This window comes from Myiozetetes cayanensis, unplaced genomic scaffold (assembly GCF_022539395.1).
Source record: "Myiozetetes cayanensis isolate MyiCay16 unplaced genomic scaffold, myiCay2020 scf2-11, whole genome shotgun sequence".
In the NCBI taxonomy this organism is placed as follows: domain Eukaryota; kingdom Metazoa; phylum Chordata; class Aves; order Passeriformes; family Tyrannidae; genus Myiozetetes; species Myiozetetes cayanensis.
The window spans coordinates 5437870-5461165 of NW_026087411.1; the positions used below are offsets into that span (position 1 = coordinate 5437870).

At 38.8% G+C, this 23296-nt stretch overlaps 1 protein-coding gene across 5 annotated transcripts in view; it reads right to left on the reverse strand.

Annotated features, from left to right (window-relative positions):
* The window catches only part of WDPCP (WD repeat containing planar cell polarity effector), a 146004-nt gene extending 123949 nt beyond the window's left edge, over nucleotides 1–22055 (reverse strand). For 4 of the 5 annotated variants that reach the window (XM_050316654.1, XM_050316656.1, XM_050316655.1 and 1 more), the window contains exons 1-2: nucleotides 21955–22055; nucleotides 20602–20682 (exon numbers count right to left, since the gene is read on the reverse strand). The gene's annotated coding sequence lies outside the window, so the exon portion shown is untranslated. Of the gene's footprint in view, nucleotides 1–20601; nucleotides 20683–21774; nucleotides 21847–21954 lie in introns of those variants that run through there. The other variant, XM_050316653.1, reaches the window with a different exon arrangement.
* Between the last annotated feature and the right edge of the window lie 1241 nt (nucleotides 22056–23296).

Sequence of the window (23296 nt, forward strand, 5' to 3'; positions counted from 1 at the left end):
GCTTAGTCACAGCCTAGAAAAATAAGGCATACTGTGTCAGATGAAAATCAAAAGGCAAATGTAGGCACAAATGAACTCAAGACCACACGATAACTCCATCTCTGTGGACTCAAAAGCCATAAAGGTCACAAACTCCTAACAAAGTTGATGATGAAGAAAAAGAAGAAGAATGGTATTTTGACAAACATATATACTAAAAGCTGTTCGAGACAGGGCTTCTACAAGGAAACGTGGAAGCATGACAGTGACTACACATCCCTGTCAGGATGAAGGCCTCTCACATTAGGCTACCACTGTGTAATTCCTAAAGCAAATATGAAACAGTAGAAAAACTTGATACATAGTCTTGATCAAATTATCATAACCAGAGAGAACTGATGGCATGTACATGTCAGAGTCATGACTCCTGTTCAACACAAACAAACTTATTAGACCTAAAGAAGTTCAAAATTTTTGAGAACTCTAAGTCTTTGTTTGGGTCCTTTAAAAGTAGAAAAATCCTGATCACAAAAACCCAATTTCCATGCAGGTAGAGAAATTCTGTAAATAAATTCTTCTAAAAATACCTTCATTGTTGGAGAGTGTATCTAGAAGGTGAACTTGACATCTCTGTGCAGGAAAGCATTGCAGGAGTCAAGGCATTAAATCATTTATTCTTTATCTACATTGCTTTGAATGTGGATACTGAAAGATTGAGGGAAAAGCCAAAGGATACAATTGCTCTAGTTCAGTGTGCCAGTTCTTGAGCAGGGCAGACAGGACAAATGCAATAGCTCATACCAGTTGTACCCCTAATTCTCTTTTCCTCTGGGGATGAAGGGGTTCTCACCCTGTTGCAGGGTGGATAAGCTACTTGTGAAATAGGGATTTCACAGTCCTGCACTGATGCAAGGTACAGCTCAGTGCCAATGGTGCACTAGCACCAATTTCAGCTTTCCTTAATTTGCCAACCTGTACTTTGTGGACCTGCAACATAAGCAACTGAATTGTTCCCAAAGCAGAGGCAGCGCAATAACCACAACAACCATCCCAAGATAAATAAAGTCCTGGACTGTGCATCAGATCCCTGAGGCATCTCATGCCCCTGTGAGCCCCAGTTTGGAAGCAGCAGCACTTTGGCACTCTTAACTGGTTGATGAACACATACATCCACCTTAGGGGGAGCCTGAAGATATTGCAAAGAGTTTGATGAGTCCATCATGCTGATTGCTTAATGCAGATGGTCACACAAGGTCTTTCCTTTCCAAGTAGATTTACATAGAAATATGAAATAAATAGTAAAAATTCCCTTGCATCTAGAAAATTTCCTCTTAAAAAAAACCCACAAAAAATGGTGAGATGTTGTGATGCCTTGTAGTAGCAATCTGTACCTGTGCAACAGAAGGAAGACACTAACGCTGTGTTCCACCACCCACTTTCACTCTTGGTGAACTGAGATTTCTCTTTGCCAAGTTATGACAGAGATGGAAGTCCCAACAACACGAGGTCCAGTCTAATCCAAAGGATTCACAGTGATAAAAGGTTTAAGATAGGAGAGACAAACAGCAGTGCTGAAGCATGTTATCTGCAACAATCTTCAAGGTACTCACAAAAGGAAAGAATGATTGACTTTGTTTTCAGGCTTTGTATGCTGATCAGCCAACGAAATATGACTCATTATTAGAGGAGGTTTAGCTGTTGGGCAGAAAAAAAATGTCAGAGCACAAGCTAAGAGAATGGGGAAAATTCCATGTGTAAGCTGTGGCAAAGACCTTTTTTCATGCTGGGAAAAAGTCCATAATGAGATAGGCTGTTGCTCTGCACTGTTACAGGCCATCAAGTTCTATTCAAGACATCTGATTTTCCTTTTTTTTGAGTTTCAGACTTCACTTCCGTCTCTTTGTAGCTCATCCCACCTGACAGAACAAGACAGACTTCCTGCTCTGCCTTACAGCCTTCTGCCATTCCAGTCCAGCTATTGATAGGATCAGTCAGGATCAGTCTTCATGAAGGAAGTCCAGCTATGTCTGTTGTGCCAGGAGTTGATCTCCATTCATTCACGTGTAGCTTGGTCAGTGAGACTTGGTCAGTGAGACAAGTGCATTCAGTGAAGATGGAAGCTCTGGAATGCTAAGTCTTGAAGGTCTCACAAGCCATAGGTAAACTCCAGTTTTTCAAAACCCATTTAAAATGTCTGCTCCAAAGAACAGAGATGTCAGTGTCTTCAGGAAGGGGGAAAAAACTTTAAAAAAATTTAGGAGAATGAAAACCCTCAGCAATTTTTTCTAGCTTCATCCTTAGACAGACTGGCATAATGTTTTTACTTCTTACAAAAACCAATAGCTGTAGACATAACATACTTCAGTTACAGCAATTAAGGTCATAAGCAACTGAAAGGAAGTTCTTACAACGTGAATTAGGCGACCTTTCTGACCTCACCTACAGCAAATCATTCAGTCCACTGAACAATTTCATATGAAGTTACATATTTGGAAATGTCATTTGATCCTTTTATGCGACTAAGAGGCTCTCAAATTTGTGTGGGCTTGGATATAGATGTTATGCTGTACACAACAAATAAGCAAAGTGTACAATTGCCAGCAGGTAAAGTCCTTCCTAATACAGTATTTATATTGAAGAGACTACATCAATCTATTAAAAGTGGTATTTTAGTACTCCATAAAAATGTGTTTATTCTATATTCTTAAAAATGCTAAATACACTATTGATATCCTCTCATAAAACAGAATGCCAACAAAAAGTCAAAAATTTATGTTTAGGTTACCTCTCTCTTGAAACGACTCTACAATTAATATTTTTTATTCAAGCCTACTTCTCATATTTAACATTACAGATATTAATTTCTAAACAATATTTAAATAGGTTACCTGAGCTAGAAGAGGATCTCAATTCTGACTTAACTCGGGATAAATTATTCTTTGTCCCACAAAGAGAAAACGTTCATAATAAAATTATTGCCTCAAATCTTCCTTCCCTCCAGAATGAAGCCTAATATTTCATTACACTTCCTTCTTCTGCAGTTTGAGGAATGTCAACTGTGCTTGTGTTCATAGGGACAAATAAGGATGACAATCAAGGAAGCAATTACAATAAATGTCTGATCTGCCTCCACTAAAAACATATGCTTCAGCTTCAAAACAATATGCCACTCAAATGGAGTAAACCCTACCTGACACTAAAATTATCAATGTTTGTCATGTCTGAACACATTTTTGGACTAAATTAAACAAGCAAGTCTTGCCTTTATCAACTCTTCTAAAAGAAAAAGAACATTTAGTGGCTTGAAAAGCAAGGCCACGTAGTGTGTTTCTGTCACTTTTTCTTAAAGAGAGAGTTCTAGGCACTTGTAAACTGTGAAAATTATTATTTTTTTTTAATGGCATCTTGATTCTTGGTGGATTTCACTGGCAGTTGTGTTTGCAGCTTTGAAGTCTCCTCCAGGTCTGTCATTTGGTAAGGCTGTTGATGGGTGCCTGGGGTGCTTTGTCCTCCGGGAGGCTATTTTCCTTTAATTCATCTCTGATTAGAAGCAATTTATGCATTTTCATCTGTTTTATGTAAAGATCAAAGGGATCATGGTTCCCAATGTTGACCCTATTACAGACAAAAGGGGCAGGCTGCACATTTTTGCTTGGTTGCAGTTTAAGCCTCAAAGCACCCGTTCATACTACGCAGTTCTTGATACACCTCTCATAAACCAGCATTTTATATGGAGACCAAGTCACACCTATCTGCTTGCCTGTAAACACACGCGTGCTTTTACACTGATATAAAAGAAAATTGTGGGGTGAAATTCCCCGTTCTCAAATCCGCTACAACAATTATCTGCCCAAGGAGGACAAAGAGAGAAAAAATTAAATTCAATATTGATGTAACAATAATCTTCTTAATGGTCCCATTAATAAATGTATGGCACTTCATCCAGTCGCAAACTGACGCAGCTGGCCCCTACATGAAAGTTTGTTCAAAACTTTCTCAATTTATTTTTTCTGTCTTCAAGTTATAATAAGAACTGACTTCGATGCAACTTAAATAGAAATTATTCCCAACACAAAGATAACTTTAAAATTTATTCCAATACAATCAATATTCAGTAGCCCTTGATATTAAGGACGTAGATATTAACATTGTTGTTGTCAAAACAAGAGTAAAAATACAGATGTCACTAAAACTTACCTTGAGGGAAAAGATCTGCATAAGGAAGTTTTATTTTATGACTATTTTTTTTAAGCAAATTTAGTACATATTCCAGCAAACACACAGAGGTGGGAAACTTCCAGGATGTTGTCCCAAGCCAGTAAACACAAACTGTAAATTCAAATCCCACTTCTTACTTCCAGTCACTTCAGCCTGACTCCCTCTCCATAAGGCTCAAATCTTCCTTTGTCTTACTAAGCATGTGTAGAACAGGGAGAAAATACTGTGAAGGCAGATAGAAAGAGGGAAAGCCCCCCAAAAATCCATTTTGTTGGAAAAGGCATAGAGCTACGTTTGGGAAGGCTTCTCATGTGGCAACAGGAAGAGAATAAGGACTGCCACTGGTGGCTTGTGATTTTAAAGACAAAGAATTAGGATTGTACTTCATCAGCGACGTCCTGAAGAGGATGTTCCAAATGAGTGACTCACAATAAATGGCTGCTCTTACCTTGACAACAGTGGAGTCTACCCCTACCAACTTCAGAAACTTTGCTAAAACCCATCATGGTCATTCTCTCACAAGAGTGACAGAGGGGTTGCATGAAGCAACACAGGTGCAAGAAAACAGCATTGAAAAAAAAAAGATGACCAGGAACTGTACAGCTTGTTTGTTATCAAGATAATCCTAACAAGACAAGAATATTTAGAATTTATTTGTTGGAAAATATAAGAAAATATCTATCACATTGTAAAGGACTTTGCAATTTTGTCTTCCAGGTCTGTGTTTTTGCTCAACCTGAGTTACCACACACCATTTAAAAAAGAAAAAAACCCACCATCACTTCAGGGAACTTCTTACCATTCTACTTATGAAACTTGTGACACTTGCTGTGGATTGAAAAGAAATAATTCTTAAACGCATTGCAACATTCCCATGTAGTTGTGTGCTTCCATAGCCACTGCTGGGATTTTGCAGGTTATTCCCAATCTCCCAGAGCAATGCATGTGGTAACTCAGGTTGAGTGCAAACAGGGATCTGGAGGAGAAGATCACAATGTCCATTATGAGGTAATTGCTATTTTTCTACTTTACAACACTTAAAAAACCCTTAAAACCACTTAAAAAATCATGAAAGCCACAGTTCCAAAACCAGACAAGCTGAATTCTCAGCTTTCATCATTAACACCACCACCACATTAAACTCGGGTCTTCGGTAGTTTATATATATCAAACCCAAAGAACATGCAAAAGACGTACCAACACACACCCCTGACCTGCCAAAACACAGAAGACTCCAGCTTGTAGGACAATTTAAGAAACAATTATGGTAAAGAACCTCAGGCTGCCAATCCTACCCATAGTAAAAAAAAATAATAATTGAGCTCTCTGAAAAGTGGTCTGAATTCAAGACAAATTCTAAGACGAAAATACCCATAGGGCAAGAAACACCACTGACAAAGAGAACACAGTTAGCAGCAGTCTTTTAAATTGCAACAGGCAAGGAAACCTATGAGATACTTAGGGGTGAACGTTCCAGAAGAACTGGAAAATACTACAAAAACAAGAAATTAGATGCTGCTTTTAGAAGACAAAAATTACCTGGAGAAAATAGGTAAACTTCCAAATTCACTTCTAGGGAGCAAGAATCCTTTTCCTTTTTCAGGTCTAACTTACCCCTTGCCTAGGGATCCCTTAAACAGCATTCAGAGACATGTAATCAAGTTTATTTGGTAAAGGAATGGGAAAAAATCTGCCCAAGGGCAAAAGTAAGGTCCTATTGGGGGAAAGGCAGGGGGGCAGGAGGAGAACAGGTGAAGGAATCATTACCTTTCCTTTCAGAAAATTGTTAAAAGGCCTTGACTGATCTTTGGTAGAATTCAGGGACTTTCTTTTACTGCTTAACAGGATTCAAGAAAAAAATTATCTGGGGGAATCTATTAAAATTTGAACGGGTAAAAATTAAATTCCGCATGTAACAAACATGACACAGGAAAAAAAATTAATTAAATGCCTGTAGCTTGTTGCTTGTTTGTTTGGGTTTTTTAATCACTTTATGATCCTTTGAAACCATGAAAAAGACTTCCTCTAAGCCCACAGACCAAGACATTTGACAAAAAGGGAAACAGGTGACTTGACTGGGAATGGTTTATTCTTTATGAGAAGCAAAATTCGTCTATTAAAAGTAGCCTAGTTCTCTTCGTGTGGAATTTAAGAATTCACTCCAAAAAAACTTGTGGAAACTCTTATGTAAAAGGTTCAGTTTCAGTAACGTTTCCAGCTCAAAATACGGTTGCGTTTCAAGTGTTCGTTCTGGTTAGAACACCAAAGTGGAGCAGAGAGGCAAGAACCATCTGTTTCCATACACTGGAACTGGAAAACAAAACAGCATTCTGCCCACAAGTAGGAAAGAGAGTAGTTCATCTGATTCTGCTGAAAAAGTAAAACTGACAAATTTCTCCCACCTAGTCAGTAACTTCAGGTAACAAATTAATGGATAATTAGGTTATGGCTACAGAGAAGTTTTGAAAGTCTATTTTGCAATACAGTAGAAAACCAAATTCCTTTAAAAGCAAACTGAAGAACTCAACATAACAAAAAGTGTATGTTTTTAACCCTATTAAACAATGTATTTTGAATTCACTGTTTTTCTGGTTTAGGCAAATAAAGACAACAGTAGGTTTTAGGATTATGATGATATACCTTCAGTTTTGCACAAAGTCAGGTGTCTCATAAATCACTAGAAAACCCCTTTAGCAATTAAAATTAGAAGGCTTGTTCTAGAAAGTTACATGCAATTTTATGTAGCGGGCTTTCGGGAATAAAATCCAGTTTAAAAAAACCCACCTTTTGTTCTCAAGTGTTTACATCTCAAGATTAATTTCTAAAGTTTTCTATAAATCTTCAACATTGCTCAGATATATAACATAAACGCGAAATGTGGCAAAAGTCGACAAGTTAATTTATTGCACTCTGTAATCAACAATCTGTGCTGATCTTCAGCAAAGATAAACTAGAAAACAGTTGCTCATTCTGTAAAGGAGATAAAAGCAAATGGGAAACTCTGAAAGTGTTCCAGAAATGCAAATGCATACACCATTTGTGCTAAAGGCAACACCAACGTTCTCCCTCAAACGAAGCAATATATCAACGTGTAAGAACAAGGAAGCATTCTTCTGTCAGCAGAAAACAAAGAAAACATTGCCCGTGATGAATAAGCGATCAAACTAAAAACGAAACGGCAACAAGAGTTACACATTACTTTAAAATTTACTTTCAGTGTTCTCGTGTGCTCACAACACATACAGGTTGTAATCCAAAGCACAGACAAAACCGTGAAGGGCACTCTAACTTGCCTGATTTTCTATGCATTTGGTTATCTACAAGCCCAACCCCATATTCCCAAACCTCCATGTTTAGGTTCCCTGTTCTTCTCTCAAGTTTCCCAAATTCCGTCTACATTACACTCAGCTCATTTACTTCTTTGTAGCCATGCCCTTCAATTCCCTTTTCTTCCCTCTCCTCTGCCACTACACGCACCTCTGATGCCAGCCAAGCACAAGCAGCACGCTGTGGCTGCTCCAGAGTGATAAGCTTTCTCACCCATCAGTACATATGTATTCAGTGACTGATATCAAAGGCCAAATTGAAAAAAAATCCTTGAGCTCAGGTCACAGTCTTTTCTTGAGGAGTCTGGCGAAGGGGACACCAATTTGCATTTCCTTAAGTTTTCAAAAGAACACATTCGCATTTGGAGCTTTTAAGATCCCCGCCTTATCCACCAAACCCATCAAATTAGCCAACAAGCTCCAAAAATGAATGTAGGAACTGAAAGGTAGACTGTGAGCTTGTCCCTTCAGGTAATCAAAGAAAATGCCATTTCCTTACTCAGCAGATTTTACTTACATAAGTCAGGTGATTAAAAAAAAAATAATATAACAGTGTTCTGAATATAAATGCATCTGTTGTCCATCTGGAAATCAGGGCTGCTGCTTTGAGCTAAGTGTTTAATTCATAATTTGAAGACAGGAAAACGCTCAGGTACATTTCTTGTTAAAAAGGTTGCAAAACCAAATTGATTCTAATATTTTAGTTCTGCAGATTAACTGATTTAAAGCAAAATCTCAGCAGAGACAAAGACGCAGTCTCCATGACCAACAGAATTAGTGTTTGCTCACTCCAGATGAGTAAATTTTTACAAACCCCAGCTTGAAATCTACTTTCAGTGCATTCCAAAGCTGTTCAGCTTTAACATTAACTAGTAAAATTGTGTCACTTTTTAAAATTATCCATAAAACTATATCACATATTCATTAAAACACTCATGAAACACCCATAGTTCACAGGGTAGTCATGTAGGGTTAGCAGCATACTGCTTGTTCCCTGCATCTCCCAAAGTACATTATCTCATTTCAACTGCCACTACCTAAAATAAGTATGAAAAGCTATATTCACATTTCACTTTTGAAAACTAGGGCACTTATAAATTGGCATTAGAACACTGAATTTAGACACTTTGCGGTTATGACAAGACTCCACTGCACATTCAGCATGCTACTGGGCAATAAATGCCATTCCCTGATTCGTTTTCAAACAACGTAACATCTTAATAATCAAAAGGAATGTTATCCAAGCTCTGAGGAAAGATGCATGGATGAGTGATAAGATGAAGTATCTTCAGAGAAAAAGAATGAAGGGTAACTCATTATTCCCAGAAAGAAAAGGTAAAAATAGCAATGCACCCCTACCTGGTGAAAGCCATAAGTATTTCAGGATTTCTTTCTACACTTTTTCTAAGACACAGGCAAAAAATGAGAACAAAATGTGATTATTAATACAAAGCAGCTGTAATAGGGGTCACAAAACCTACATTTTGGTGTGCATGGAAATGCCTTTCCCCAGAGGGATAAAGTTCCTTATACCCCATTCCTGCCATATCCAACCACAACCCTGACTTTGCTGGGCAGATCCACTTTTTCATCACTTGTACTTCATAGCAAAAGTGTGCCCTGGAGCTAAAATTCTAAAAGGCAAACAATAACTCACTTCATACCTCTTGCTTAAGTGCAGAGAGTGAATTCTTATGTATTTCTCAGAATCAGAGAGAAGTGAGACATACGAAAATGTTTGTCAAGTAAAATCTGGGACAGGTCCAAGAACACTTGAAGGTGTCAACAGGACTTGGAGGGGCAAGAAACACTTAGCTTTTTCTGAACAGGACAATTGTTGTCATGCTGAGGAAACTGCCTCAGAACTCATTTCTTCTCTCACATTCCCAGGCACTAACTGCAGTTAAAGAAAAATAAAAAAAAACCCACAGCTTTTTTCTTTTTCATACTGATTCATCAAGATAGTTGTATCTTTTTGCAGTATGATGAGTGCCTAATTACAATGATTCAAATCTCTTGTCACCTTCAGGCTAGACTACAGATAGCAATGGTTTTTAGCCAGGGCTGATAGGGAAAATGAACTTGACACAGCACGCAATGGTTTGTTAAGCATGATATAATATTAAAAACATCACTCCCCTTTTTAATCTAGCCAGGAGGAGGAAGAAAAATCACATGATTTTGAGTTCAAAGTTGCTAAATCCCTTCTCCAGCAGGGGAACATGCTTGTCTGATTACATTTTCAGGTTGAATGCATTTGTCACTCTATCACCTTTCTCCACGTTCAGTCCTGTTTTGAGCCCTGTTGGCTTCAGACAGTTCTTTCTCCTCCTAATATTGCTGTAATTTCTCAGATGTTCCTTCAGCTTACTACCCATTTTTCCTCTTGGGAAATGGTTATATGCAGCCTGGGCCCTCTAGTGCATCGTGATGTTAATGCACTACATTCCCAGTCCTTTTGGCTTTGTTTTCCCTCTACAAAGCAACTTTTATAAGAGCATCCACTCTGTCCAGGTGACTTTTGCAAGGGGACCCTGTTTATATTTGCATAACTTTCAAAGAAGGAGGAGCTGACTCAGTGATACCCACTCTGGTTGTACCGTGGCTTACTGCCAAAACCCCAACTCAACCACTCAGTCCCATAAATGGCAGCTTTTGCAAAAACAGCATCAAAAGCCCAGCAGCAAGCTCAGGAGAGGAGGACAGAGAAACAGCTTCCTCACCAGTGGTACAAGTTCAGGAATTAAATCTGCTTAATACTTCCATACAGGTCCTTCATGAGGCCAGTGACCTGCACAGCCCCTTGAGATCAGAAGAATACGATCGGGTCTGTACCTGCACACAGATGGGGCCAAGGTGGGAAACTGCCCCCCACGGAATGTTTAGTTCTTGCTTAATCCAGAGACCAAACCCCTGAGGCTTTGATTCTCCCAGTCACTATGCTGCATATCAAAACCTTCAGCACTTAGAAAACCATCCTGATGCCCCTGCATCACATTTTTTCATTCCTCAGGTTCTATTTCACAACCATTTAACATAATTATTCAGATAATCTCAAACCATTTGCTTGTCTTTCACTTTTAGTTTCTTAAGATAAAAAAGACCTTGCTAACAGGCAAAACTGGAGGTGATTAAAATGCTTTAAATAAAAAACCTTGCAATTATATCTAAACAGGTATTTTTATATCACTTAAAACATTTAAAACATTTTTAAAGTAATGAGTGAATGTTTTTAAAAGAGGTAATATTATGTACATAACCAAAATTTACACTGACAAAGCTTGCAATAGTCCAGGGGAAAAACATAACAAACCATGAAATACAATAAAGAAACTGGTAACAGTACAAGTAGTGTGAACAACATCAGAATAATCTGCATTAATTCTCAACACAGCAGACCTCCAGACTGATAAAATCACCAAAGATCAATAAACATAGATATGAATGTCCTCTCTATGAATGACTGCTCTTTACAGTCTTATGAAGCTTTTCAGACACAATAATTAATATAGAAAAAGGAACTCAAATAGTAACTCTGTGGTATAGGCAAAGTTGCACATTCTGTTACAACTCTTGTTATCGAAAATTCTTCATACCCAGGCTATGTTTTAAAAGAAATTGTTGAAAGAAACATTTGGTTTGGTTTGATTTTCAAATAATTTTTTACACAGCTTCTGACAGCAAAGGCCTTCCCACTTTTGGAGAGGAAAATGTCATGATAGGCATCCTGCAAATGTCACAGAACACAAGGAAATAGCATACAAGTGACCAAGTTTGCTAATAGGCTTGGAGTTACCTGATGAAATCACTGCAAGGTAGAAGCATTTTGAAATTTGCTTAACTCAAAGCCTCCTTTTAAAACCATCAAAATTGTTCATTCCCACTCAAGCTGTCGATAGAACTTGTGACCACTGAGTATGAGAAAACACAAACAAGTTTTTGAAAACCAAGAATGGGCTTATGTTTAGCTGCTGTGGATCCATTCAAAATAAAGATGAAACCTGTTCTGATGGAGTTTTAAATAAAACAGAGTTAAATTCATACCCCTGACATGAAGCTTAATGGAACAACAATTATTTATGGTTTCTCTGCGAATTCTGTCAGTAAAACTCTGGATGTGATCACAGAAGTTATAAATCTGCATTGTTACCTAGAAAACAAAACTATTATAATAATTTTCTGCTATTACAAGCAATTGTCTTTAATTACCCCAACATATTATTTCATTGTCTAAAAAGACAGGATGTCAGCATGAACAGCATTGGTTTGGCAGTCCCAAATTACCAACAGCCATTAAAATGGTGCATGTTCTCTCTATTCCCTTCCTCAAAAAGATGATCCAAGCTCTCACAAAAGCTTCATTACCTTGGTACCACATAAAAAAAACCCCTGAAATTATAAGGTATCAGACAACTTCGAAAATTTCAAGTGGCATGGTCATATATTTTAACTTTGTTCTTTGCATCATGCATATCTTTTAATTATTAATCACTTCACAGTTTGACCCCTTCTTTTTACCAACCCATTTGTCATGTGGCTCCAATTTACACGTAAGGTAAATGGCAATGTAATGGAAATGCGGGTACTGAGCAAACAATCACTGGCAAATAACTTGGTTATTTTATATACTTTCACAGGGTTTTAAAAAAGTAAATGAAAAAATTTGAAAAAAGGAATTAAAAAAGATATATCAATTAGGCATTACCCTTATTGTTGTGTGTATCAGCCCCCATCCCCGAACCCCTGGGCCACTGGAGGGGAGGGGGAGAGAAATCAGGACTGAAGTTGAGCCTGTGGAGAAGGGAGGGGTGGGGGAAGCTCTTTTAAGCTTTAGTTTTTATTTTCTCATTTCTGATTTTATTTTCTCATTACCAAACTCTAATAGTTCAGTAATAAACTAAACTGATTTCACCAAGTCAAGCCTGTTTTGCCCATGATGGTAGTGACCCACAAACCTTTTGTTATATTTTACCTCTCCCCTGTCCCACTGAGCAGAGGAATGAGAGCAGCTTTGGTGGGCACCTGGTGTCCAGCCAGGGTCAACCCACCACAACTCCATCCAGGATTTCTCACTTATTAAGGACATTGTTTAAAAATGCATCAATTCTGAGGAATTTGGAAATATCTTCTCTCAAAGGAGAGCAGTGACCAACCATTCTAGTCAGCTGCAACATTTGGCTCTTACCATTTTCACAGATGTAAAAGATACGATTAAATTAACTTATCCACACAAGTGGCCACGCAAAACAAAACCAGTAAATGGCTTCAGCTGGAGGAAGCAGAGTTAAGTAATTTCTGTATTTTACACAAGCCTTTATTTTACGTAAGTCTTTTAGGACTGATACAATATTAGGGTCCTTCTCACTTTGATCTGTGGATTTTTTTCCCTGAAATCTTTGTCTGAGTTGGGTTTGCTCAAATTAAAGTCACAGCTGCTGCTACATTTCTGTGTGATGCTTCCTTTTCATCCACGTTCATGTTAAGGGAAGCAGCAATATTTTCACCATTATCATTATTCCTCTACTTTTAAACAGAAAGCCAACAGCACAATCTTCACACTAATCCATGAAACAGATGACAATTATATATATGTGAGAAAAGATGCAGAGTTTTCATTTTCTCCTTCCTTGCCCTATTCAGCAAATACTGCAGCATTTCCCTTCATGATGATAACATTTCTTTGATCCCAGCAAAGAGATTTTTGAAACTTCATTGTTAGAAATGCATGTAAAATAACTAACTTACATGGCCTCAATTACAAAATGGCATTTACTGCAGTTTGTCCACAATGAGGGAGTTTTAAAATTCACAGCATGCCACTCTTCTGAAAATCAAGCAGCAGCACTTCACAGGTATGTCACTCCTGGAGCTTCATGCAAAGTCCACACTCTCATGTCCTTGAATTCAGAGTGACTAATAACCTTAGCAAGGCACACGTTTTAAAAGAGCACACATGCCACAGTCAGCATTTATTCACTGACGTTATGGGTGGCATATTTTACAGGCTGCTTTTTAAAGGAATGTTCAACTACCTGTACATGGTGTGTGATTTCAAGATCATTGCACTGAAGTTCAGCCATGCTCTGGAACTGAATGTGCTGCATAGTTTTGGTGATCAGATTCAGAAAACAAGCATGACTGCAGTGCAATTCATTTATTAAGTAATTTACTGAATAGGGAAGCAACTCGACACAACACAAAGCAGAGAGTCAGAAAAAGCCACTTAAAGGGTTTCCTAATATCATATATGAAAATTCTATCCAGAAAACAAACCAAAAACCAAGAGGAGAAAGTTGGTAAAGTTAAATTTCATCACTGACAGGTGCCAAAGAAGCTAGTCTAGCTAGGTCTTTATGGAATCTAAATATTCAATTTGCCCTTTGATGAAACGTCAGTTAATCAAGTTACTTTGAAACAGTCCCAAGGAGTAAGGTCTGCTTACTACGCAAGTATTTATTCAAATGAAACTGCCACCAATGCCACTGTTTCACAGCTGCCAGGATTTTGTACTTTAACACAAGCATGGCACGGTGTTACCAGTTTTCTAGTACCAGTCTTACCCTGAATTCCACAGGAAGAGACCTCTGCAGCCAGCTGAAGCAGTGACAGAGTTAAACAGCACTCCTAAAAGAGAGGGGACTTTTCTAGCAGTGTTCCAGGAACCATCTTGAGCTTTCACATAAATTGTGTCCTAAGCTGCACCTCAGTCACGGACATTACATTATTAAGAATTTTGTTCCAATTTGAATGTATTAATTCCATTTACAAAGGACCTCTTCAAAGGTCTAAAAGATACACCAACCTTTAAAAACCATGTCTGCTTCCTCCCATATAATGATGTGTACAGACTGCCACAGCTCCACGTCTGAAAGAGATCAGTAACAAGTGGTGTGTCCGATGGGGCCGGTCCTGCTCATTACCTTTATTAATGACATAGTGGGATTGAGTGCACTCTCATATTGGCAGATGACAGCAAGAGGGACCTGGACAAGCTTGAGGCACAGGCCAACATAAACCTCATGAGGGTCAAGAAGGTCAAGTGCAAGATCCTGCAACTGGGTGAGAGCAATCAGCAGAATGAGTACAAACCGGAGGATGAATGTAGTGAGAGCAGACCTGCAGCGAAGGACTTGGAGATAACGGCAGAGGAAAAATAATGTATGAGCCAGAAATGTGTGTTCACGGCCCAGAAAGTCAACTGCAATCCTGGGCTGCATAAAAAGCAAGATGGCCAGTAGGTTGAGGGAGGGAATTCTCCTCTTCTACACCACCCTGGTGAGATCCCACCTGGAGTGCTGTGTTCACCTCTGGAGCCCCCAGCAAAAGACATGGACCTGTTAGAGATGCATCCAGAGAAGAGTCACAAAGAAGACTGGAGGGATGGAACAGCTCCCCTTTTTAAAAAGGATGAGAGAAGTTAGTCTGGGGTTTAGCCTGGAGAAGAGAAGGCTCTGGGGAGACTTTATGGTAGCCTTTCAATACTTCAAGGGTGGCTTACAAGAAAGAGGGAGAGAGACTCTTTACATGAGGGTCTGTACTGACAAGACAAAGGGCAATGGTTCTTTTCTGAAAGAGGGGAGATTTGGATGAGATATAAGGAAGAAATTGCTTACTATGAGGTTGTCCAGAGATAATGTGGATGCTCCAAGCCTGTCAGTGTTCAACGCCAGGTTGGACGGGGCTTTGAGCACCAGGTCTAGTGGAAGATGTCCCCACCCACAATGGGTTGGACGACATGATCTTCAGAGGTCCCTTTCAATCCAAACCATTCTGTTATAAAAGAACTTGGCAAATCATTGCAATTCACTGCATCTGGTCAAGTTATCAGAACAAAAACTAGCAAAACAATGGATTGGGAAGCATCCTCCAAAATATATAACTCAGATAAGAAAGACTGGAAAATAGTTTTGTACATTAGCACAGTAAGCTTTACATTTGGTTCAGCTTTTCTTTATACTACTATTTAAAGAAGAGTCACTTAATGTAACAATTATCAAAGAAACATAATTTTTTTTTAAAATTATGACAATAGAACTGGAAACAAAGTCATGTAATAAGATTGATTTTGCAGTCCATACAGACCTATTCTTTCAACATGTATTCCTAATGTATTTTACAAGGTTTCCATTTCTGAAGGAAGACAGGTTTAACATTTACAAAACCACCTAAGTGTCATCCAAAAATGTAGACTTTTCTTTAAAGGTTGTACTTTTTAAGACCTTAGTTATTCCTGTCTAAAAATTACGCAACAAGATGGTGTTATTACTCTGTGGTGGATACTCCTGCCTTCTCAGAGTCGCACTCCAATACATGATCATCTCTCAGATTTTATACAATGACAACTGCATCTTCAAGATAGTGTCTCGCTCTACTTGCTCACAAGTTTGGGTACAACTGCCTGAGATCAACTAAGACGGAAAAACAGCCACCTTATCAACCTTCAGTAGGCCTCAGTTCCCATTAAAAGGGATGTGGCAATTCAGAGCCCACCAGTGGCCCTTGGCAGGCAAGCCAGTGTCCACCAGCACTACAGCAGACCTTGTGGTAGGGCTGTTACGTTCCACCAGCTTTCATTATAGAAATGAGTGACATTAATTTGGCCAGAACAGAGCTTAGCACTGCAGCTAAACTAATGATATTGTTAATGGAACTTCACTAATTAATGTCCCACATGGCTACGTTGTACAAATACACCATCTGGAGTGTGCTGCTCTTTTGAATTCTCTCTGCAGTTTTTAAGTCCTTAAATCACACTCCCCCCCAGTTTAGTTTGTCAGGCAAGTCACAACAGTCCAATTTCACAGGCAACTGGCCCACTACTGTTAAAAAACCTGCCTCTTGTCAAACTCTAAGCAGGTATGAAATATCACAGTACTGACATTTTCCTGGACACTACTCTGCCTGTAACAGTCAAAAGTGCGAACAGGAAAAAAGCCAGCTGCAGGTGGAGAAGAACCCTGCTATTCCTCTAAAGACCGCTATTTTTCCAACAGAAACACAGCACTTGCCCTTGCTCTGCCAAATACCAATCAAACAGTTGATCAGATAGTGAAAAATATATTCAAGCTAGAAGTTTTCTAAACCTTTTAGATACACTTTCATTCTTTCCCCCAAATCTTGTAACCTGGGGAGTCACTTCTGAAATAGCTTTGCTATAAAATAAAGCATATAGAGGTTATAAAAACACGAAGTTTTAATCAGCACTTTTTTTACCTAAATTCACTAATGGGTTTGCCAAATTAACCAGCCCAGAGCTGTGTGAATATATTATTAAACACCATTTTGAGTTTGCATATTACCTGTTTCTTAAGAGTGAATTAGTCCTCTCTTTGGTGTTTTATATACTTACAACGATACTCTGAAGTTTTGTCTTATTAAGAGAAAAATTCCATAGAATGAGAAAAACTTCTTTGGTAACTTAGGGATCTTATAACTTGTAAATTAGTAATGAAAGCACTGAGATAAGTCTTTGGCAATATATTTGAAGTCTTAATGAAAGGGTCAGATTACAAAAAGCCATAGAGGGAGTATTATATGAGGAAGCTTTAAAGTTAGTTGCAATGTATTAAAAAACAACATTCAAATAAATTATTTTGCACTGCAGTATGCCAAGTTTTTGGAGATAGAATTAAAATTGGGCTTTCATTTTAGACCAAGTAAAGCATAATATTAGACTATAATACTGCATATACTAGTGAGATCCAAATGCCCACGGTGTTGCAAGAGAACATTTTCCCTCAGGCATTTGAAATTTAATGCTTCTTTAATATTCTCTGTTGGATATTGTTAGAATGGAATTTCAAATATTTCCTGCAATTTGAGTTAAAGATTACTGCATAATGCTGAGCAGCAAAAAATTTTTGAAGCGTACATCTAAAGCTGGCGTAGTAGCTTAATGTCCTGTTGTTTCTTGCTTTAGCAAAATTAATTTCTTCAGTCTTCAACCATGAATTCACACACCACCTGGAGATAAAAACCCGTAATTTAACTGTAGTGTATTTCTAGCTCCTTGCCTAATACACTGAGGCCAGACCCTGTATGACAGGCAAATATAAAAGGCCATTTCAGAGCAACACTTCCTATTCTCCTAAGTCAGAGAGTGAGCAACTTGAAAAACTACGCTTGGCTCATAATTGTCAATAAATGGGATTACTGATCATGAAGTAAATGCACATGACATATTAAAGGTATATATTCTCCTATATAGTCAAGGGTAACACCTTTCCAGTCGGACTCAAAATATTCAAAAGGCTTTTATCCAATTAAGATCCCACTTTTGCACCACACATGTGTTAGTGCTTTATAGTTGCTCAATACAGGTAAGGTTAGATGACAAATGAAGCAAAAAGGCATCATTTATACTGGGCACATGCAGACTCGCTCCTCAGCTCTCCCTTACAGGAAGCCTGCCAATCCCTCTCAGAAAGGCTTGGAATGCTGCTCCAGACAGTAGGACTACTATGAGTTCTAATGAAGTCATTGCTCAACACCATCCCAGCCTGACAAGACAATTCTAAATGACTTCACGATGTGACCAAAAGTTTTAAACATTGGTCCTCAGTCTCATGCTCTAAGAAAGCCATCCGTAGGCTCTGCTGCTGCATAAAAATCAGTTTGGATACGGTTTCCAAAAGCAGGCCAGATACCAAAATGAATTTGTGAAGCAGAAGAAAAACCTCCATACAGGACACAAAGCGTTTAGTTGGCTCTAATGCTTATTAGTGATAAATTCATGTTTTTAAAGTTATGTTTCAAATATGAATAATTTCATTAAGATAAAAATTTATCAGTATTTTCCTTCTGCAAGGAATTATGTTTTATACAATTAACATCAAAAAATCGACATAATAAGACATCACTCTCCTTACCAGGTATTTCTAAGGATATTTGCTTTGAAACACTACTCAATATTTGGGAAAAAAAAGGGAGAAAAATTTAGTCTGTGTAATGGCATCTATCAACAACTTAGCTCTGTGAAAATACAGAAAGAAATTCAAATGGATGTTGTAAAAACAACCTGAAATATTTTAATGAAACTATGTGACCACAATTCATAGAAATAAATCTAATGAGAAAAACTCTTGTCATTATGCAAGAGAATTGGCTTGGAACAACATTCATCAGTCATTCTGACATGGAAAGGATGGATAAAGGAAGCAGATGGATTCACCCCTCAGCACTGAGTCTAGAAAATGGAAAGTCATCACGATCGCTGCTAACTTCTTCTATCAAATTTATTACTTGATTATCAGATTATAACGAACAAGTGCAAGAGGAAGTCATATAAGAGAAAAAGCGAACATGCATTTTCAGCAGAAGCCGGTTTTTCACTTGTTTGAATGCTTAAAAAAACTCAGAAGGACATCAACTTAATTTAGTGGGGGGAGGGATGCTGTTGTTGTTTTGTTATGTTGTTTTTTGCTTTTTTTTTTAATTGTTGCAATTAATTAAGAGTACAAGGTTTGACTTGGTAGAACTTGTTACACAGGCCATTTCTTGTTTAGAATCCCAACCTGCCTCTTCTCCACATGCTGATATTAGTGAGCAGAAAACCCACACATGGCTGTCACAAAGTCTCTGTTCAAGCAAGATAAAGACAGATTTGTGTTAAGGTAAAACAAAGAATCCAGTAAGGCTACTTCTCAGGCACCAGGAACACAACTCTTCTATTCTCTTTGTAGCACTTCAGAGATCCACTCTGCTGAATTTACAGCCAATACACCGAAGTCTTTGTGCCATGTGTGTGTGAGCATTTTGGCTGTTTGTTTTGTGGGCTGGTTTTGTTTGGCTTTGTTTTTAAACAGGAACTCTCTATACCCTGGCCCTTGTAACAACTGGTGAGAAGAAAACCTTCCAGAGATGGTGCACGGGTGGGTGATGGATGATGACAGATCTTCCAGGGTCTCTCAGCTTTGGGGGTGCACAATGGGGGTGTCATTACCAAACCTCTGGTCAGTGATGGAGCCCTGAACACCTGAGCTGCACTGCAGGAAGCACAGACCACCCACCTCAGAGCTGAGGATGCACAGACAGCAAAGGAGGCCTGGATTGTTACAGTGTTCCCTGTCAAACCTACAAATAGCTGTTTGTACAACTCAGAAAAAAAAAAAAGAAATAAAAAAGCACCTTCTGTTCACAATTTTTATTAAGATTTGACTCAGGAATAGTTCATAAAGATTACTAATACATGTTCACAGAATCACAGAATATGCTGAGTTGGAAGGGACCACATTACAAGCAAGCTACACATCATTTGTGTCTCTTTATAGGCACGAGAGTACAGAATGTGTTACTGCATCCTATCTACCTCCCAAAAACATACTGAAGGTTGTATAAATCAATTAATGATTAATTACTCACCTTTGACTAAAAAAACAACTAAACTATTAACATGTAAAAAATGAACCATAGGATAAAATCAAAACAGTTCCACAGAAGGCAAAATTTCTCATTTAGAAAGTTTTCTGAATCACGGCGAAAAGAAAAATCAGGATTATAAGCAGAATTTATAGACACATCAGTTTCCTCACAACATTTAATGTCCATGCAGCATCACATGACTGAAGTTTAGAAATGAACAGTGAAAAATAATGTTATGAACATTAGCACTAGGAATAAAAAATAAAATAAAAGAAATCCTGTACTGATTTTCTAAACTACAATTTTAATTCTTCTTGCTTATATCTACATCTTTATCTTTTTTTAACTATTACAGACTTTTCACATACTTTACAAAATAGCTTTCGATCCTCTTAATTCTATTTCAGTATTTTTTTTTGCAATGCTTTCTTTTATTTCTGAAACACCTCTTATTTCCTTGGACAATAATCCAGAAGAGGCTTCCAAAACTTCCAAAATTCTAGTATTTCTAGGATTGAACCTGGCCATTACACAGTTAACTTTTCTTACAGAGTCTTAAACATTTAGAATGTTAATCATATCACACAGACTTAGCTACGAGAGACATCATTTTGTAATAACAATTGCAAATAAATGCATAAAACAAAAACTGTGTCATACATAGAGAGGATAAAAAGAAAACTTCAAAAATTACTGAAAATTAAGTGTAAAAACTTACCTAAAATATTCATCAGTTTCTACAGATGGCAATGAAGTAAAAGAAAATCCCATCCACAATACAGCTAAAGAACACAGCCAGCTGTTAATAGAGAATAATTCATTTTAAAATATATATAAAAAAATTTAAGAGAGAATTCTGGCAGACTACTTTTCAAAACCACTAGTTGCCTTGAAAAATAATACTTAATCCCCAGAAAACAGAGATTAAAACATCTTAACACTTCAGTGTGTTGTTTAATTACTGATTTCCACGTATTTCAATACCTTTTGACTGCAAAAATTTTAAGATGTATCTGAAGAATCAGCCAAGAGCCCAATACACATGTATACTAAATTTCCATTACTTCATTTGCATATAATGTTTCCATTTATGCAGCTTTTTGGTTTAAAGTGCTACACAACAGACTCACACTAATAAAACATGGGGAATCATTAAAGAATATTTTAAAAAATTACACTTAAATTTTGCTTGGAAAATATTAGAATTTAACAAGTAGAAACAAAATATAAGCCGCTTAAGAAGGAAATACTAGAACTGTTAAGTTTTGCTAAGTTTAAAAAATACACCACATTCACAAAACCCTAAATTTTACAATATCTTTAGTTAAATCAGCACAGATGACAATTCAGTCTCTCTTGGACTAATTATATTGGAAACAGATTGAAAATAAACCGACAAACAAAAGAGTTTACACATAGTTTTGCATCACATTCATAACAAATCACTTTCAACTCAACATAACAGCAAGATTTGTTTTTATCTCCAACTGCAAATAATTCCAGGAGCACAAGCTTGGGAAAAAAAAAAAAAGACCAAGAATGAAAAGAAAGTCTTACCTATAGAAGAAAGTTTGAAAGTTTCAAGTTAAGCTCTTAACTGAAATCCACTAAATCAATACAATCTGCTATGCTGACACAGACAAATCAATTTACAGCGTGCTAACAGTGATTTAGCTGAAAATTGATAAGGAATCAATTCAAACTGAACCAATTATGTTTGGTGGAAATTACCTTATGGGGGCCCACATCAGGTTTTGTGTACCTTTAAATCTTAAATAGTGTTAATTAAGTCCATGCAATGTCCTGGTGCAGAAGAGGTTACAGTCACCAGGGTAAAGCATCCCAGGACACTCTGGAAAACTCTGACTAAAACAAGCTCCCTCCTACTTACCAAGCTTCTCTACACTTCACAGCAAGCCAGACCTCAGCTTTGCTTGCAGCTATTTGGCTTTCAAATTCATCCCCAGAAGGGAACTCGGGTACAACCTTCATTCATATTAAAAATGTACAGTTATTAACTGACATAAATCAGTACAGGTTGACATTTAAAATAAACTAAGCGTGACTGTACCTTTTCCACTCTGACACTGCAGTTTTCTGTACTGCAGGAGCTGTCAGGGGTTCAGCTAAAGACTTGTTGAAGACATAGGACGTTCTGAATTGAGGCATGAGCACGACTCACTAAAAGGAGAATATTTTGCATGACAAGCATAAGTATTTACGTCTTACACCCACTGCCCTAAAGGAGTGACTTCTTATTTCTGTCACAGGACTGAAGAAGGAATTGCACAAGCGTACAGGCTGTTTAGACCGTTTTAAAAACATAATACTATCTACTCTAAGGATTAGAGTGAGATTTAAAACTAATCCTGCAGGAAAATATTGGCACAAGTGAGACTTCGCTAAAGATTTCACTGAATTACAGAGTTTTTACAATAAGGAGTCTGACAAGATCTGAAGAAAACGAAAAATCAACTGTGATGCCCAAGACCCTCTTTTATAGCATAACCAGCACAGCTCATGAAGCTGTATTTTCCTGATGTATTTACACCAGTATCAGTCTCACTTTTAAGCCAAACCAAAAGGAATTGACTTCACCCAACAGTCCAAAATACAAGCAGACGAGAAACTTTATTTTTGTATAAGAGCTTGCTAGTTCTAGCAGCGAGATAGCACAGGTAAGCTCTCAGCTTTCCCTAAAAATAACAAAGGGTTAAACACAAGCCGAGGGGGGTCCGTGAAGTGTGAAGCGCAGCTCTGCACAACCTCCCGCAGGGCCGAAGGGAATGTGAGCGAGCAGGCGAGGGAATGCACCCGGACTCACAGGACAAAGAGCTGGGGCTGCAGGGACGCGCCGGCAACTCCCCAGAGCAGGCCGGGCAGGAGAGCGCGGCGCGGGCAGCGCGAGGGGACCGTGAGGGGGCCGTGAGGGGGCCGTGAGGGGACCGCTCCGCCCGCCCTCACCGGAGCTCCCGGGGACACCACCCCCCCGGGAAAGGGCAGGGTCAGGCCGCGCGCTCGCACCCACCGAGCGCTCCGAGGGGCCGGGCCGGGGCGCGGGGGGCGCGGGGCGGCACCGCGGGTGCCGGAGCCTGTCCCGGAGCGGAGCCTGTCCCGGCTCCCCGTCCCGCCCGCCCGTTCCCACAGCAACGCCCGCACGCCGCGCCCTGCGCACGCGCCGCCACTCTTCCCCACAACCGAGCGCGCACGCGCAGCCCGGGGCGCCCGCGCTGCCGCAACCCCCACCCCCTGCTCCCCACGCGCCGCTCTGCGCTTCAATGAATGGGGCGACGCGAGGGGCGGCAACGGCCAATGGAGCGCGGGGGCGCGGCGCCCCGGCCCCCGAGGCACGCCGGGAGTTGTAGTTCTTTGAGAGAGCCAGGCTGTGCACGCCGGCGGTGGCCGCGACTACA